We start from the raw sequence: 20,808 nt of genomic DNA, 5'->3' as shown, positions 1-20,808 counted from the left end.
AGTTCCATCTTTTCAACAACTTTTATACTTTAAATCATGGGATGAGAAACATATACGGTTTATACTTTTAAACTTTGAACACAAGTACGAAAACAAAAATTCCACAGCGAGTTAGGACAAAAAGCCTCAATTCAATTATCATTAGTTACACTTGCAGGGTGTAAACGTGAACTTATGTTATGTGATCACATGGGCTTGACGAGCCCTCATTTGGAAGGTTCGCTACCGTTAAAGGATGAATATATTTTCGGATATAGTGTAGGTTCTAACACTAATTCAATGGGGTTCGTATACAGTTAAGTCTTGATAATTGGGTACTCGCGAACATACTTTTGGAATGCAAATGATTTGGTTAATCAACTATACAAAATCTTGTGGTTCAAAAACAACGTTTATAAATACACCTATGATTTCACCAATATTTTTCGTTGACAGTTTTCTATATGTTTCTCAGGTTCATACTTGGCTACTTGATACATGCTTTCGTGTACACTTATACTTGCTTGGGGTCAACCATACATGCATACACTTTGATTACTTTCTTGGGGTCAAGCATACCTACATATATACATATATACGATATTGATAGCATTCGAGATTTACAACTTATATTATGTCGCAAATTATTTCATTTATACTTTATAACTTTTGTAAACTTAAACTATTTGTCGAACCGTTTGGTAACTAAACTTTGTAAGTCTTATATGTTTCAAATGAATCCGACATAATTTTGGTCAAACGCGTCTCATTTAGGGACTATGACCACGTAACGGGACCTAAGTTAATGGCGCCGTCAATGGCGATTTTGGCGGGTCGTTACAAGAGAGAGAGAGAGTGTGTGTGGAGACATGAAGGTTAAGACGATGGACATGTTTGGTGATACTAAGATGATGGAGGGTAACCATGGGATGAGTTGAGGTGTTAGTAGGGTTTAGAGTGACAGAAGGAGGAGTACGGATGGTAGAGGATGTAGGTGGCGGTGGGATGATGAGAGCAGCTACCTGAGGTGCCACAGTATCGGTAGATTCGGCAAGAGTACGTGAGTAGTGATTAGGTGGAGGATAAAGAAAGGCATATGAGGGAGAAGATGAGTTATATGTTGGTGTAGTATGTAAGAAAGTGATTTCATCGAGAGTGACATGACTAGATAGAATGATTTTATTAGTGGTGAGGTCGAGGTACCGGTGACTATAGTGGGTGAAAGGGTAGCCGAGAAAGATACATGGAGTGGAGTGGTGGTCGAGTTTGTTGGTTGTGTTATGATGAGAGTATTACCCAAAGACTTAAAGAGTGAAGTAGTTAGGTTTGTGTTTGTAAAGGCGTGTGTCGAGAATATCATGATTAATGGTATATAATAGTAGGAGATTTAACATATAGGTAGCCATGTGAAGGGCCTTGGCCCAAAATGAATGTGCGAGGTGAGCTTGGAAGAGAAGTGAACAAAGAAAGTTATTAATGGTCCGAATCATCCGCCCGGATTTGCAGTATTGTTGGGATGTTTTAGGACATGAGAAGCATATTTGAATGACACTGGTTCGAAAAAGTTAATGAAGTGGGGTGTTAACAAATTGCCCGCAGTGATCGCATTGGAAAGCTATTATTTAGAATTGAGTTGAGTCTTAACAAAATCACGAAATTGAATAAATTATAAAATGCATCATATTTGTTATGTTAAGGAAAAGTCCATAAATGATGCAAATAATGATCAATAAAGATAACATAGTATTTAAAACCACTGAGAGAAAAAATCCATAAATTCGAGTGAACAATATCAAACAAGGAAGTAACAGTTGAACTAGAACTACTAAAAGGAAGTCACACATTTTTCCCAAGCTGGCAAGCATTGAAATGCACAGGAGACTTCAAATTATTAGAAAAGATAGAATTATTAGAAATAAGACGACGAAAAACACTAGTGCTGAAATGTCCGAGATGCTAGTGCCAAGTAACAGGAGTGGCGATAAGAGCATTTTGAGTAGGCTGAGATGTCAAAGTAGCAAATGGATAGAGATCTTCGGTGTTGTCACATCGAAGGAGTAGGCGGCGAGTCAATTAGTCCTTCACAGATAACCAAACTCGTCAAAATAAACAGATACTTCATTATCACAAGCAAAACGATGAACAGAAATAAGATTCTTAACAATAGTAGTTATCACAAGAATATTATTAAGATAAAGAGGTCGATGAATATTAGGTAACACGTTGTGACTTGAATTGGTAGCAGAAATAGGGTTCGCATCGCCAACTGCAACTGAAGGGTACAAGCAATGATTATAAACTGTACATAAATATTTTAATACTGGAAGTAATATGAGTGGCCGCACTTGTGTCCATAGTTCATCCCATTGACCCGTGATGCTGAAGAGTCATGGTGCTAAACACATTAGGTAGTGTCATCTCTTGACTGGCCAGCTGATCACTTGGAAATAGTCCAGATTGTGGTTGAAACCCAATAAAGTAATTGGGTTGTTGCATGCGGTTGGGTTGTGGTATAGTAGTCGGGCCAATGTTATGATAAGTAGGATATGGGCCAACAAAATTGGCTCGAGGAGTATATGAGGAGCCATGTTGAGCCTTAAGTCTTGGACCAAAAGTGTTAGGTGATGGACCTTTAGTGAAATGATAACAGATGCATGAGCTGAGTGCTCGTCGCAACCCGAGAGACAATCGCCCCTCATAAGAGTAAGCAGTGAACTAACCGGGTATCTCCAGGTTTAAACTAAAAACCGTGGTGGAGATACTAATTAGCCACAACTTAAAGCTTATAAGGGACCAATACTTTCAATATGTAGTCGATGTGGGACAGGTTGTTACAAACTCCCTTACTTAAATTCTTAACATCCTCGTCAAGCCGAAACTTTCTTAATACCCAGGATCCATGCGCTATGAGATGTACGAGCATTGTGCCCGTCACACCCTGTGAGAATACCTTAGGAGATACACTAACTGAGTGTCCTCACACCCCGAGAGGCCTATGTATATGATACCAGATGAAACAACCCTCGAATCGGCCTCAAGAGATGCATGAGATGAGTGCCCGTCGCAACCCGAGAGACAATCGCCCCTTATAAGCGTAAGCAATGAACTTACCGGGTATCTTCAGGTTTCAACCAAAACCATGGTAAGAGATACTAAATAGCCATAACTCTAAGCTTATAAGGGACCAATACTTTCAATATGTAGCCGATGTGGGATGGTTTGTTACATGCAGTATGGGCCAACGGAGTGCGAGCCTGAAAATTAGGAACCTACAGATATGATAGCCAATAGACCTGGAAAACTGTTGGGCCAATAAATTCGGTTGGGCTGCAATAATCCCCGAGAGATGGGATTAGATATTTCTTGTGTTCTTGCTATTACCATGAGTTTGTGAGGGGTTAAGTAGGTTTCATCCAGACTATTGAATGTAGCGACAGTTGTCGCCAAAACTGCAATACCCTCTAGTGACATTACAGTAAACCTGGGGTGCGAATGATGGAGGCCGAGATGAGCTAGTGTTACATCCGTTAGTTTGAATGACAAGATCAGTAGGTGCGGATAGAGTACTCGTACTTTATGTGTTCCCATGATTTTTCCTATTGAGTTGCATCTCTTCAAGAGTGAGCATAGAAAGAACGGTATCCATATTGGGGAAGAGATCACTATGTAGAGTAATGTGATTCGCATGAGGAAACTTATCATTGAGTTCGTTAATAGCATAAGTAATGAGCTCGTCATCATCAATCTTCGATCCAAGATCACTAAGCATAGTTGTGACCGAGTCTATTTTTCTGAAGTATGTTTCCACGTTCTAATCTCCTATGTTAAGTGCTCAAAGCTCAACCGTTAATTCCACAATTTTTGTTCGTTTGTTGACATGAAATATTTTCTTCAAGAATATCCATACCTCAAGATCAGTTTGGGGTTGTGAATCAAGAAGACGCTCAAGTAGGGATTCTAAAATAGCTAGGAAGATTAAACTGTAAGTAACTAGAGGGGGGTGAATAGTTACTTAATATGTTTTTAAAACTTTTTCGATGATCAATAAGATTTGAACAATACTTGATCACCTTAATCAACTCAAACCAATGTGTGATGTGTTTATGTTTGTAATAGTGAGGAATGTAAAGTAAAGAGCATAAACACAAGGATTTATAGTGGTTCGGGTGGATGTTAACTAATCCACCTTAATCCACTCCCCGATTCACTAATCGGGATTTCTTGCTTCACTAAGCACTTTTCTCCAAATCCGGTGGAGATCCGATTTACAACTCTTGTACTTCTCCTTAGACAACAAACCTAATCCTTCTATCCCTTTGAAAGATCACCTCCAACGTAGATCAACTTGTCTTCAACTTGGACAAGTATTAATCTCCAATGAGATTAATCAACTCCCTAGTTTCCTTTAAGGAAGAAGATAGCTAAGCTAGCATATGCTTCTAATTACAAAGTACAAAGACTCACCCTTTTCTAGTGATGACAATCCTAAGACAAATATAAGGATTATTACAACACTATGCAAACTTACAAAGATTAGAATTTGAAAGTAAGTTTACAAACACCCCTTTTATAATCTATGAGATTATAAAACTTCTCTTGCTAATCACAAACATATGTATGAATGTTATGTTCTTGTGATTTTTTTGATGATTTTGAGTTGTAGCATGCAAGAGGTCCAAGTCTTCAAAGTTCTCCAAGTCTTGCTATTTATATGGAGAGATAAAAAGTCAGCCCTGTTTGCGGCTTGACCTACGGTTTTAGACATTGTATTGCCGTTTGAATCAGTTTTAGACATCACTCCTTGGGCATTTTACTTCATTTAACACCCGCAAAAAGATACCCAACATCCTATACAAGTATTATATGCATTAAATGTCCATTTACCTTGGATGTATTGCCTTGATAGTGACTTATCATGCTTAAAGTGGAAAATCTAACATTCTTAGATACAAGTCATGATAATCATTTGAGGCAATCTCAGTTTTGTCATAATCCTTTATCTGTAATTAACACATTTGCTAAATTTCTATTGGTTGGTCAACATGTCATTAATGACACAAACATACTTTAATCACAAAGTATGCTAGTATTCCAATTTTAACTTGTTTGTAATTAATTAAGTGTGGTAATGATGTCTTGACAAATCAAACAAGTAATAACAATTAAGCATGTTGCAAGACATCAAGTTAATCAAGTTTAAACTTATTCATAAACTTAATTTTGGACTTAAGCAAATCTATGTGTGTTAATGTTTCATTGTCTTTTAACTTTACTAGAATATGATATTCCAAATATTATCCAAGTAACACAAGCATATAATGAAGTAGTCCAAGTACTAGTTGGTGGAATCCAACTTGTAACACATAGCAAGACATGGTTCATACATACATATATTAAATAACTACATATCATTTAGCACTTAACACATAGTCAAATAATACATGTGTACTAATATCAAGTAGTCAAGTTATATACATGTAATGACTAGCAAGAGATCACTATGTAATCTTAGAATTAAGCACATAGTGATAACATAGCCTTAAACTAAGACTATGTAAGTTTTACTTGCAAAGTGACATTTGTAAGATTAATGTATAAGTATACATTAATATCAAAAACATGTACAAGGAAAGAAGAACTATTGGTTGAGACTTGATAACCATCCTAAGAATGTCTAGATACATTTTCGATGTACATATCTTCCTAAAACACTTATGTGTTTTCCTTAATCAAGGCTTAATCGTCATTAAGGTGTCAATACTCGTGATTAATCAAGATTAGTGTTCTAGTGACCAAAAATCCTTTGGAAATGAGGGAGGCAACTATCCTAAGTATGTTTGAACAGGTTTCATGAATTATAGATGCCCAGAAAGTGGTCAAACATTTTTCGATCAAAATCCAGACAGTAGGTTTCTGAGTGCAAGTCTCCACAGTCTGACCTGCGGTCGACCGTAGTTTAGCCGTGTACTTCATTTTCTTTCATTTCAAGCTTTCTTTGGTTTTGGTCTTTTGCTAGAGCAAGTGTGGATTAGTGAACTTTTTTATTTATGTCAAGATGTTTACCATCACCTTTAGCTATGTGTATATGTCATCATCAAAACACTTATTGTTATGAGTTAAGATTAGTATAATCATTAAGCATAATCCCATGTTGACCCACATTCCCCCCCAACACAAACCTAGTACCACCACAACTTCCTTTTTCCAATTGGTATATGTTGGATCGTTTGATGTGGATTCTTCAAAGATAAAGCAGTCGGCGTTGAAGGCTGGGCAATGGGTTGTGAATAATTTACACCAGTGTGTGTAATTGAGTTTAGCAGATCAAGTTTGATTGGAATCAAGGGCGGATAATATGGGTTATGGGTGGGCCAAGGCCCCTAAAAAATTGGGTTGTTGCCATAATTTTAAAAAAAGAATTGGGTTGTTATCATAAATTTTGTATAATAGGGATTAAATTTATTATATATGGCCCCTTATAATACTTTATGGAATGATTTTGGACTTCCTAGCAATTTCGTTTAAGATTCGCCATTGATTGGAATAAGATGCAACACATATATAACAGTATAGACTTTATCATATTTGTCTTGAGAAGCCATGAGGTTGTGATGAAGATGAGCCATGAAATAAAAATAAATTAGGGTCTGAAAGTTGCTAATACCATGATAAATCATATGCAGAATATAAGGGAGAATAATATTATTGCTTGCTTTCAGCTACGCACATACATCAGATATATAAAATGTAAACCTAATGTAAAATGGACTAAGAGGCCCATTGGGCTAAGTACTCGAAACTGTCTAACATCAATGAGTATAGTTACAACGATTAACTAACATGCATATGTATGAAATACAATGCTAATAATATGTTATCTCGACTATGTAGTTTATAATTATCCTAATATAGATCTTTTAGGCAGCCTTAGTGTTTATCATTTTTTTCTACTAAATTTAAAAATTAAATTTAGTAGAAAATAGCCACATAAATCCAAAGCCAAGCACGTTGTGTTACCAGTGTTCTCCAAGCACGAGAGCTCTAATACGCTCCATAAAAACTTATTTTTTTTAAATAATCTAGCTTTATTAATCAACCAAAAGTTTTGCATGACTGCTCACAAGTTGCGAGCATACACTCCGATATACAATGCCAATTAGTTACAATATATAAGGAAGTTATAGTATGACAAACTGAAAACACCACCATTATACCATTGCTACCCTCAGACGGCTCTTCCACGCCTCAAAGTCATTCATAATCTTAGAGCTTCTATTATGAAGCCATATATGTAAGAGTATCTGCAAGCTTGACATGACATCTTTGTTCAGAATCACCCTCCTTTTTTCGATTGGCGCATGAATCAATTTGTTTCTCCATTTCCATTTTACCATAATAAAATATATCTGGCTGCCAAACAAGCCCTATTTAGATTCTTTGATCCAAGATTCACATTCGTTGAGCATAACGCATCTACTATGTCATTCGGTACGTTGTCAGAAAGGTTCCACCAGTTATTAAATCCCCTCCGAATTGGCAAAATGTATATACATTTCGTAAAGAGGTGGTACGCATCTTCTAGGCTGTTTTCGTAAAAGGCATTATTTCGAATTCAAATTAATGCCCCTTGCAGATAGATTTACCCACGTTGGTATTCGATTTGAGCGGAATCTCCTGATAAATATATTTATTTTCATGGGAACCCATGATATCCATTTAGTTACAGACATGTTGGGTTTCATATCAAGTATCAAGTTATCAAGAAACTTGGCAAGTTTTCTCAACTACGAACACACCTTTGGAGCTCAAGGTCCAACTCCAACCATCTAGACATAATGATAAAGGTTGCGCCTGGGCAAGTAATCGATCAAGATCAGTCTGCTCGTTTGAAGTCCTCCCACGATTTGTATTGGACCAGTGCATGTCCGCACAAGCCCCCACCACAATTATATACATGCTCATTTAAATATAATGTTTATTCAAATCCAAAGCATATACCTGGGGAATAATATGCTCAGACAGTCAGTTGTGCCAGATAACACGTTTTGTTCTGAAAACTGATCGAATCACCTTTTTCCCACCTTCCTATTAAAAGAAATGAAAAAGGAGATGCCGAGTTTTTCGCATTCCATGACACATTTCCTGATATCCCGCATCATGGTGACAGAATTAACTCGTTCGCATGAGATGATATAGTCCCAGCTTCACCATATTTTGCTTGAATGACCTTATTTCAAAGTCCTTCATTTTCAACCTTGAACCCCTACTACCATTTACATAAAAGACTTATATTTTTGGACCTCAAACTACCAATATCTATCCCCCTACAAGACTTGGAAGATATAAAAATTTATTCCAGGGGACCCATGATATTTTTCCTATTAAACGCGCCCCACAAGAATCGCATCCATGTTGGTTCCCATGAGTTCATAATTTTAAGGGAGCTTTGAACAATGATAGATAGAAAAGGGACAGTATTAGGATCGCATAGCCCAAACACAATGTCCTGCAATATAATCTCAAGAGACCATCCTTTTCTAAAACCAATTGGTGATAGAGGGACTTTCTCTTAAACTTATATGCATACATTTGTTTTGTCCCGTGACTGATGTGAGACTTTGGTTTTCACCCTTCACAAACCTCCCTCAAACCTAAGCCACACTCTTAGGCCTCCCCTCGAACGATAGCTAGGTCCACTCATCATTGGTATGACCTAGTGTAACGACCCTGGTTTTTCCATCTTTTATTAATAATTCTTATTATTAATACGTGTGATTTAATGAATGTATTTTATTACATTTACTTGTTACCATACATGACTTTTAAATGCCCGACACGTCTTTGTGACACACGAACTTTTCACGAATAATATTTCAGATATTATTTACATTCATGATTAAGTTTTATTAATCATTTTTAATTAACTAAGGTTACTAGTTAATTACTTGGGCTTTGTTGGATTTATTTGTTAATTACTTGGACTTGGGCTTTTATTAATGTTAATGGACTTAGAAGCCCACCTACTTATCTTAAAGGATTATTTAGCCCATCTTAATATTGATACTTAGACTTAACTAGATTAAGGATTAACTAGTTCATGGAATCTAGTTACTTACACAATTACACCTTGTTCCCATGCAAACACACTTTATTACCATTTTGAGCTTGTTACATGAAAGGATCTAGTGGACTTTTCCCTTCCCCTTTCCCCTTTGAAAACCGTCGGCCTTATGGCCTTGAAGGGTGATTTTTTGTTTCAAATTTTGATTACATATTACTAGCATTTTACCTCACTTTCTCACACACACTCTTACTTGCAACTCTTTTACTCTCTTTTTATCTCAAGTTTGTAAGTAACAAGCTTTAGCTTCTCTTCTCTTTTTCTTCATTAAAACCGAAACCAAACACCTCATCATCATCATCATCTTTTACTTGTTTACTTACTTGTAGTTGTTGTAGTTGTTTACTTACATGTTGTTAAGAACCAAACCTTCTAGTTTGCTCTTCACTTTATCTTGTTCATACAAGAACATACAAGAGCATAAACTTTCTAGTTTATGTTCTACACTTAATGTTTTAAAAGATTGTAAGTTCATGAGTTCTAATCATACTTGTGTTCATGATGTAAACTTAAAGTTTATTTTCTTAAGGATCACAGCTTAGGCTTGAATCTTTCCAAGTATGAACAACCATGAACTTATTACTTGTAGATTTAACTTACTTCTTCATTTTATGTACTTTAAAGTTGTAATTTGGTCAAGTATTACTAGTTAATCTTGATCTCATATTTCTTGAACTAAAGTTAACTTTATAATTTCAAGAACATGGAAGTATAACTTTCTAGTTATAACTTCACATACTTATGAAAGATCTAAGTTTCTATAGCTTATGGTCTACTTATTTTGTCATAATCAAGAGCTCATAAGCTTACATACACTTTACAAGATAAAAATCTAAGTTTCATAACTTATGGTTTCATTAAAGTAAAGATTCAAGTGTTATGACTTAGGATTTAACTTAGTAACTTTAGATCTAGACTTTTGAGTCTTGGATCTTCAAGATCTAACTAAGAACTATGTTCTACAACTTAAGATCTTGATTATTTAGTTTACTTTCAAGTTTGTAGCTTAATATTACTTTTAGAGTTCATGTATGTGTCGGATCTAAGATCTTGATGTAACTTTGGTTCATCAAACTACTTGCAACACTTAATTGAGTTGTGCTACTTATCTTAGACTTACACTTGTTTTATGATGGTCAAAACTTGGTAAATATGATGTAAACACATCAACGAGTTGTACACTTGAAGCTATATGCATCAAGGATGAGAACCGTGATGAACATCAAGCACCAAGAACCCACCGGAACACACTGTTTACTATTTTCTGGAACTGATTAGAATACCTGGGCTACTGTAATGTTGATTTTCAGTAAGCTCTGTTAGATTAGATAATTTTTCATTTAAGACTCGTCTTAATCCGAGTTACGGTTTAGGATCTATGGCCCTCCGAACGTCACTATGTCCTTTTAACGTTGTGCTGAAAATTCTGACCTACTCGCACTTAAACCGTCGCCACGGTCACACAAAGACGATTTTGGTTCTGGAATTTTTACAGCAACTAAGGGACTCATATACGGAGCCATGGCCACTGGTCTCACCTCATTTCAGTAGGTATATAGGCCGTGGCGACTGACCGAAGTCAGCCTTTGTTCTAAACTCTTTTCTAGAATGAAACATAATTTACACTTTTTGTTTGATGATGAATGATGATGATACTTAAGACCTAATTTACATACATTTAAACCTTTGGGAATGATTTACTGACTTAGTACCTTTTGACTTAGGTTGAGGACTTTCGGAGCTTTTCGGACAAACATACTTGCTTACTTTCCCGAACCAACTTTACTACTACTTTACCACTGTGAGTTATAGCATCCCTTTTTACTTTAACTATTTTGGGAACTGAGAATACATGCACATTTTACGTTTTACATACTAGGCATGAGTACTTAAACTTTATATATGTGTGGGTTATACAACGGCATAAACTTTCCCCTTAGCTCGGTAACGTTTAGTCATCGGTCTTTGAACCGGTGAACGCGAATCTTAGATATGGATCCATAGGGTTTGACATCCCCACTCGGGCTAGTAGCGCTAGCATTTAACGGGTGTTTAATACTTCATAAACATACGCACACGCCAAGTGTACTTTCAGGGGGTTATAAATGTTAAGTTAGTTACCAAGTGCCCACGGTTAAACATATACTTTATCATACTGTTTTGAAACGCTCTTTGTAGCACTGAAATCTCGTGGCCTACCTTACATACTGTTATACTTAAATTATAGCTCACCAACCTTTATGTTGATGTCTTTAAGCATGTTTTTCTCAGGTGCTTAAGGTTGCTTGCTTCCGCTGTTGTACTAGGCATGCTTTGTAGACACCCGCTGCGCTTGTTAGAGTTGTCACCGCATGAAACGTTTTACTTGCATTCAAACTATGTTACCTTTTGAAATAATGATTTGTAACGACCATTGGGTCACACACTATTACTAATTGCTTCTGTTCATTGAATCATACTTTTGTTGTAAGACATTTGATGTTGGTTAAGACATCACCTTTATTCATGAATGCAAACTTCTTTTGAAACCGCATATAGTATTTGACCTTGTAATGATCCTGTTGTTGATGGTCCGTACATGTTGATTTAGTACGGGGCGTCACATTTGGTATCAGAGCATTGGTTGTAGGGAATTAGGATGCATTAGTGAGTCTGGACCGACCCAAGTAGGATTCACTAATAGGACTAAGCTACAACTTGCTAGTTTACTTGTTTTCGCTGAACTTACTGCATGCTGCTGCTTACTTTTACTGCGATATGCCGTATGCTACTTGTTTTCACTACTGCATGCTATTATTTGCTTTCGATTGCATGCTACTTCTGTACGATTCGTTATTATTGCCATGCTATTTATTGCTATACATGATTTAGACTGTCGTAGTTACTTTGCCTAATACGTGCTTGCTTTATGACTTACTGACGTGAAAAAAGTTATTTTTCCTTGTTCAGATGTCGGATATTCCACCTGTCATCATTTTGGACAGCGACACAGACTCATCAGCCACTTCACCGACCGTTGTTGCCGATTCTCAGATGCCGTCGTCGACACCCACCAGTGACCCTGGCGCTTCATCCTCTGGTGCCAGTAGTCATGCACCTGCCTTAGTGGTTACCACTGACGGAGCCGAGGACCTCCAGGAGATTCCAGCTCCACTTGCCCCTGGACCCTCGGAGCCACAGCACCATCCCGATGGTGCTGTGATTCCCGCGGATCTTGGGGAAGGTCCAGTCTGTAATGAGCATAACCATTGGTGCTGACGCGCTCCTGATGGACGTCTCGTGCCGATCGAACCCGTCAGATATCGACAGATGATGGCCGCCCGAGGAGAGCCAGTACAGCCACCCGTGCAGCCACCATCCGACGACACCTCCTCAGACGACTCCAGTGACGATGATTCTGATGAGGACCCTGATGATGCACCTATACAACCACCCTCTACCCCGCCGAAGAAGCGGTACCGTTTCGATGGCACCATCATTACAGGGATTAACGGAGGTCGAGCATTCTCTGACGCATATGGTCGGCGTCGTAGGTTACCGCCCGTAAGCGGCTTGTGCCGTACCCTGCTGATCCTTTTGTGCGTAAGCCTTACCGCTTTGCAGCCTCTACTTCTGGAGCCGGACTGTCTACACCACCAGCACCACCTTCACCACCAGCACCGCCTGCCCCACCATCTCCCACTGTCGAGGAACTGACAAGGGAGGTGGAGATCCTCCGTGCTCGGGTAGCTGAGCTCGAGGACCAGATGTCTCATGTATTGGACATCCTACACCCACCTTCACCATAGGACCTTTGTAGTAGATTTCATTATGTAATCTAGTTGTAGTTTTATGTTTCACTTATGTATTGTACGAACCTATACAGATGTACGCAACTTATTATTAATGAATGGAACTTTACGTTATTAAATTCTTGCACGATGTTCTATTTACATTACTGTATGATTCTGTGGTATTTGTACCTGGTTGCATTACTTAATAAACATGTGATGTGTTGATTCCATGTTGGTTACCATATACTGTATTATTACTATTTTAATACTGGATTTTGAGTTGAGTCAAAATTTTTGTTTAGAACACCATGGCCAATGGACGATCAACACCTACCGCAGCCCAAATCGAGGAGATGATCAATGAACGGGTCACCGCAGCTTTAGCGGAAAGGAACCTCCAAGCTCCACCGCCACCGGTTATCCAGCCCATTCGTAATGGATGCACATACAAAGAGTTTCAAAGCTGCAAACCCCAAAACTTTAGTGGAACGGAGGGGCCAGTTGGTCTCACTAGGTGGTTTGAGAAAACTGCTCAGAGGCGAACAAAACCAAGTTTGCTTCATGTACGCTGTCTGACGGTGCACTAACTTGGTAGAACACGCTGGCACAAGCAAAGGGTATTGATTAGGAAAATGCTACCCCATGGGAGGAATTCAAAGGGGCCCTGATTAAGGAATATTGCCCTAGGACCGAGATCCAGAAGATGGAGATTGAGTTTATGCAGTTGAAGGTTGTGGGAAACGATCTCTATGGTTACAATCGTAGGTATTTGGAACTAGCCCTGATGTGTCCTACCATGGTTACCCCGGAGTTCAAGCGTATGGAAAGATATTTGTGGGGACTTCCTAAGTCCATTAAGGGAAACGTCACCTCGTCTAAGCCACCCAATGTCCCAGAAGCAATGCGCATGGCGCATACCTTAATAAACCAAATCATCATCGATGAACCGGAAAAGGCAAAATTTGAAGCGAGTAGTAGTGATAAGCGTAAGTGGTATAACAACAAGGGCAGAGCCTATGATCAAAATCCGGCGAAGCGACATGAGGGTTTCAAAGGAAACAACAACAGTGGGAATCCCAATCCGAACACCAACTCAAACCCCAACTACAAGGGTACCCTACCACAATGCAAGAGGTGCTACAAGCACCATACCGGGTATTGTAATGTGGTTTGTGAAAAGTGCCAACGGACTGGATATATCGGTAAGGACTGCAAGGTTACCACCCTGAATGTGAAGGCGAACCCCAACGGACCGAAAAAGTGCTACGAATGCGGACAGACGGGCCACTTCAGAAATGCGTGTCCCAACAAAAGAAAGGACGGCGGACCACCGCGTGGCAGAGCTTTCAATGTTAATGCAAGGGACGTTCGTGAGAACCCCGACTTGGTGACAGGTATATTCACTATCAACAATCTATTAGCTTCTGTCCTATTTGATATTGGTGCCGATAGAAGTTATGTATGTAGACACTTTTGCGATAAGATTAATTGGTCATTAGTTCCTTTAAAGGAGAGTATGCTTGTAGAGGTATCTAATGGAAAACTTGAGAAAGTTGAACATATTAGTCGAGGAGCCATTATCAGCATAGCTGGTGTAGATTTCGAGATTGACTTGATACCCATTAAATTGGGAAGTTTTGACGTGATCGTCGGTATGGATTGGTTGGCCAAAGTAAGAGCCGACATTATCTGTGGAGATAAAGCTCTTCGTATACCACACGGAGACGGTGAGCCACTGATCATTTACAGAGAAAGATGTACCTCGAAGCTGAACCTCATTAGTTGCGTGAAAGAACAAAAGATCATGAAGAAAGGACGTCATGCCGTGCTAGCACATGTGAAAACATTAGAAACCGAGGTGAAGAGTGTGAACAATGTTCGAATTGTGAACGAGTTTTCCGATGTCTTTCCGGAAGAATTGCCTGGATTACCGCCACCGAGAGCAGTAGAGTTTCAGATTGATTTAGTGCTAGGAGCTGCACCTGTAGCTCGCGGACCTTATCGACTCGCACCTTCCGAAATGCAGGAGTTGCAGAGCCAATTACAAGAACTGCTAGACCGAGGATTTATCCAACCAAGTTTCTCGCCTTGGGGCACACCTGTTTTGTTTGTGAAGAAGAAGGACGGATCCTTCTGCATGTGTATCGACTACCGTGAACTCAACAAATTGACAATCAAGAATCGGTATCCTCTTCCCCGTATTGACGATCTTTTTAATCAACTACAAGGATTGAGCGTTTACTCTAAGATCGATTTGCGATCCGGTTATCACCAGTTGAGGGTGAAAGAGAGCGACGTGATGAAGACTGCATTCAGAACCCGTTATGGTCATTATGAGTTTCTCGTGATGCCATTCGATCTAACTAACGCACCTGCCGTGTTTATGGATCTTATGAACCGTGTCTGCAAGCCATACTTGGATAAGTTCGTTATCGTCTTCATAGATGATATCCTCATCTACTCTAAGAGCGAAGAAGAGCATGAGCAACACCTCCGACTAGTACTTGAACTCTTGAGACAAGAACAACTTTACGCCAAATTCTCCAAGTGTGAATTTTGGTTGAAGGAAGTCCAATTTCTGGGTCATGTTGTGATCGACCAGGGTATCAAAGTTGATCCCGCCAAGATTGAAGCTATCAGCAAGTGGGAAACCCCCACTACTCCAACTCACATCCGCCAATTTTTAGGTCTCGCCGGTTACTACCGAAGATTTATTAAAGGTTTATCTCTAATTGCACGTCCTTTGACCGCGTTGACTCACAAAGGGAAGAAGTTCATTTGGGAACCCGCACACGAATCAGCATTTCAAACCTTAAAAAAGAAGTTGACCACCGCACCTATCTTATCTCTTCCTGAAGGCAGTGACGATTTCGTCGTTTATTGCGATGCTTCGAAGAGTGGTTTTGGTTATGTACTGATGCAACGCACAAAGGTTATCGCTTATGCCTCTCGTCAACTGAAGATTCACGAACGGAACTACACTACTCACAATCTCGAGCTTGGAGCCGTTGTCTTTGAGCTCAAATTGTGGAGACACTATCTTTATGGAACTAAGAGCACTATCTTCACCGATCATAAAAGCCTCCAGCACATCTTCGATCAGAAGCAACTGAATATGAGACAGCGTCGATGGATTGAGACGCTGAACGACTATGATTGTGAACTTCGTTATCACCCTGGCAAGGCAAATGTTGTAGCTGACACTTTGAGCCGAAAAGAGAGGATGACACCTCTTCGTGTTCGGACACTGAACATCACCATTCATTCGAATCTCAACAGCCAGATCCGAGCAGCCCAAGATGAGGCTCTCAAGAAGGAGAATATATCTCATAAACATTTGAACATTCTTGTCTCTCGATTCGAGGTTAGGGGGACTGGACTCCGATGTTATGTCGGAAGAATTTGGGTACCTTGTTATGGAGATCTACGGAACCTTATACTAGATGAAGCCCACAAATCGAGATATTCGATTCATCCCAGAGCGGGCAAAATGTACCATGATCTTAAAGAACAGTATTGGTGGTCGAATCTTAAGAAGGACGTTGCTACTTATGTTGGTAAGTGTTTGACTTGCTCAAAAGTTAAGGCCGAGCATCAGAGGCCCTCTGGATTACTTCAACAACTGGAAATCCCACAATGGAAGTGGGAAAGGATAACAATGGATTTTATCACCAAGCTACCAAAGACGGTGGGCGGATACGATACCATCTGGGTTATCGTTGACCGTCTTACCAAATCTGCACACTTATTAGCGATGAAGGAAACGGATACGATGGAGAGACTTGCTCAACTATACATCAAAGAGGTTGTATCTCGTCATGGTGTACCTTTGTCGATCATCTCAGATCGCGATCCCCGTTTTGCTTCTAGATTTTGGCGTTCTTTGCAAGAAGCCATGGGAACTCGTCTCGACATGAGTACTGCTTATCACCCACCGACCGACGGGCAAAGTGAACGAACGATTCAGAACTTGGAAGACATGTTGCGTGCATGTGTTATTGATTTCGGAAAGGCCTAGGAAAGGCATTTGCCACTCGCCGAATTTTCTTACAACAACAGTTATCACTCGAGTATTAATGCCACACCTTTTGAAGCGTTGTATGGCCGCAAGTGCCGATCTCCTATTTGTTGGGCCGAGGTAGGCGAAAAACAAATCACTGGACCCGAGGTAGTCCATGAAACAACAGAGAAGATTGCCCAGATTCAAGCTAGACTTAAGACGGCCCGTGATCGTCAAAAGAGTTATGCCGATCTTAAACGTAAAGACTTTGAATTCAACGTGGGCGACCGTGTAATGTTGAAGGTTGCACCTTGGAAAGGTGTGATTCGTTTTGGAAAGCGCGAAAAATTAAACCCGCGATACATTGGTCCTTTTGAAATCTTGGAGTGTGTTGGACCCGTTGCTTACCGTCTGGATCTTCCAACTCAATTGAGCTCCGTTCATCCTAACTTTCATGTATCGAATTTGAAGAAGTGTCTTGCTGAACCGGAACAAGTCATACCTTTGGAGGAACTTACGATTGATGACAAACTCCACTTTGTGGAAGAGCCTGTTGAAATTATGGACCGTGAGGTCAAAACTTTGAAACGCAACAAGATTCCGATCGTCCGAGTATGATGGAATGCCAAACGAGGACCTGAGTTTACCTGGGAGCGAGAGGATCAAATGATGCAGAAGTATCCTTACCTTTTCCCAACTCCTCCATCTACCTCAGCTTAAAATTTCGGGACGAAATTTTCTTTAACATGTGGGTAATGTAACGACCCTGGTTTTTCCATCTTTTATTAATAATTCTTATTATTAATACTTGTGATTTAATGAATGTATTTTATTACATTTACTTGTTACCATACATGACTTTTAAATGCCTGACACGTCTTTGTGACACACGAACTTTTCACGAATAATATTTCGGATATTATTTACATTCATGATTAAGTTTTATTAATTATTTTTTAATTAACTAAGTTTACTAGTTAATTACTTGGGCTTTGTTGGATTTATTTGTTAATTACTTGGACTTGGGCTTTTATTAATGTTAATGGACTTAGAAGCCCACCCTACTTATCTTAAAGGATTATTTAGCCCATCTTAATATGCAAGTATCATACTTAGACTTAACTAGATTAAGGATTAACTAGTTCATGGAATCTAGTTACTTACACAATTACACCTTGTTCCCATGCAAACACACTTTATTACCATTTTGAGCTTGTTACATGAAAGGATCTAGTGGACTTTTCCCTTCCCCTTTCCCCTTTGAAAACCGTCGGCCTTATGGCCTTGGAGAGTGATTTTTTGTTTTAAATTTTGATTACATATTACTAGCATTTTACCTCACTTTCTCACACACACTCTTACTTGCAACTCTTTTACTCTCTTTTTCTCTCAAGTTTGTAAGTAACAAGCTTTAGCTTCTCTTCTCTTTTTCTTCATTAAAATCGAAACCAAACACCTCATCATCATCATCATCTTTTACTTGTTTACTTACTTGTAGTTGTTTGAGTTGTTTACTTACATGTTGTTAAGAACCAAACTTTCTAGTTTGTTCTCCACTTTATCTTGTTCATACAAGAACATACAAGAGCATAAAATTTCTAGTTTATGTTCTACACTTAATGTTTTAAAAGATTGTAAGTTCATGAGTTATAATCATACTTGTGTTCATGATGTAAACTTAAAGTTTACTTTCTTAAGGATCAAAGCTTAGGCTTGAATCTTTCCAAGTATGAACAACCATGAACTTATTACTTGTAGATTTAACTTACTTCTTCATTTTATGTACTTTAAAGTTGTAATTTGGTCAAGTATTACTAGTTAATTTTGATCTCATATTTCTTGAACTAAGGTTAACTTTATAATTTCAAGAACATGGAAGTATAACTTTCTAGTTATAACTTCACATACTTATGAAAGATCTAAGTTTCTATAGCTTATGGTCTACTTATTTTGTCATAATCAAGAGCTCATAAGCTTACATACACTTTACAAGATAAAAATCTAAGTTTCATAACTTATGGTTTCATTAAAGTAAAGATTCAAGTGTTATGACTTAGGATTTAACTTAGTAACTTTAGATCTAGACTTTTGGGTCTTGGATCTTCAAGATCTAACTAAGAACTATGTTCTACAACTTAAGATCTTGATTATTTAGTTTACTTTCAAGTTTGTAGCTTAATATTACTTTTAGAGTTCTTGTATGTGTCGGATCTAAGATCTTGATGTAATTTTGGTTCATCAAACTACTTGCAACACTTAATTGAGTTGTGCTACTTATCTTAGACTTACACTTGTGTTATGATGGTCAAAAATTGGTAAATATGATGTAAACACATCAACGAGTTGTACACTTGAAGCTATATGCATCAAGGATGAGAACCGTGATGAACATCAAGCACCAAGAACCCACCGGAACACACTGTTTACTATTTTCTGGAACTGATCAGAATACCTGGGCTACTGTAAAGTTTATTTTCAGTTATCTCTGTTCTAGTAGATAATTTTTCGTTTAAGACTCGTCTTAATCCGAGTTACGGTTTAGGATCTATGGCCCTCCGAATGTCACTATGTCCTTTTAACGTTGTGCTGAAAATTCTGACCTACTCGCACTTAAACCGTCGCCACGGTCAAACGAAGACGAGTTTGGTTCTGTAATTTTTACAGAAACTAAGGGACTCATATATGGATCCATGGCCACTGGTCTCACCTCATTTCAGTAGGTATAGAGGCCGTGGCGACTGACCGAAATCAGCCTTTGTTCTAAACTCTTTTCTAGAATGAAACATACTTTACACTTTTTGTTTGATGATGAATGATGATGATACTTAAGACCTAATTTACATGCATTTAAACCTTTGGGAACGATTTACTAACTTAGTACCTTTTGACTTAGGTTGAGGACTTTCGGACCTTTTCGGACAAACATACTTGGTTACTTTCCCGAACCAACTTTACTACTACTTTACCACTGTGAGTTATAGCATCCCTTTTTACTTTAACTATTTAAGGAACTGAGAATACATGCGCATTTTACATTTTACATACTAGGCACGAGTACTTAAACTTTATATATGTGTGGGTTATACAACGGCATAAACTTTCCCCTTAGCTCGGTAACGTTTAGTCATCGGTCTTTGAACCGGTGAACGCGAATCTTAGATATGGATCCATAGGGTTTGACATCCCCACTCGGGCTAGTAGCGCTAGCATTTAACGGGTGTTTAATACTTCATAAACATACGCACACGCCAAGTGTACTTTCAGGGGGTTATAAACGTTAAGTTAGTTACCAAGTGCCCACGGTTAAACATATACTTTATTATACTGTTTTGAAACGCTCTTTGTAGCACTGAAATATCGTGGCCTACCTTACATACTGTTATACTTAAACTATAGCTCACCAACCTTTGTGTTGACGTTTTTAAGCATCTTTTTTTCAGGTGCTTAAGGTTGCTTGCTTCCGCTGTTGTACTAGTCATGCTTTGTAGACACCCGCGGCACTTGTTAGAGTTGTCACCGCATGAAACGTTTTACTTGCATTCAAACTATGTTACCTTTTGAAATAATGATTTGTAACGACCATTGGGTCACACACTATTACTAATTGCTTCTGTTCATTAAAGCATACTTTTGTTGTAAGACATTTAATGTTGGTTAAGACATCACCTTTATTCATGAATGCAAACTTCTTTTGAAACCGCATATAGTATTTGACCTTGTAATGATCCTGTTGTTGATGATTCGTACACGATGGTTTTGTACGGGGCATCACACCTAGGGGTGCGCCACGTCGCACCGTGCGCTCAGGTGTACGTCCACTGCACCATCCACCACATTCGGTCTATAGCCTAGCTCTGATACCACTTGTTAGGATAGCATAGCCTAAACATAATGTCCTGCAATATAAGCCCAAGAGTCCATCCTTTTCTAAAATC

This window comes from Rutidosis leptorrhynchoides, chromosome 7, assembly GCF_046630445.1.
Source record: "Rutidosis leptorrhynchoides isolate AG116_Rl617_1_P2 chromosome 7, CSIRO_AGI_Rlap_v1, whole genome shotgun sequence".
NCBI classification, from domain to species: domain Eukaryota; kingdom Viridiplantae; phylum Streptophyta; class Magnoliopsida; order Asterales; family Asteraceae; genus Rutidosis; species Rutidosis leptorrhynchoides.
Note: the sequence above shows the minus strand (reverse complement) of the source record.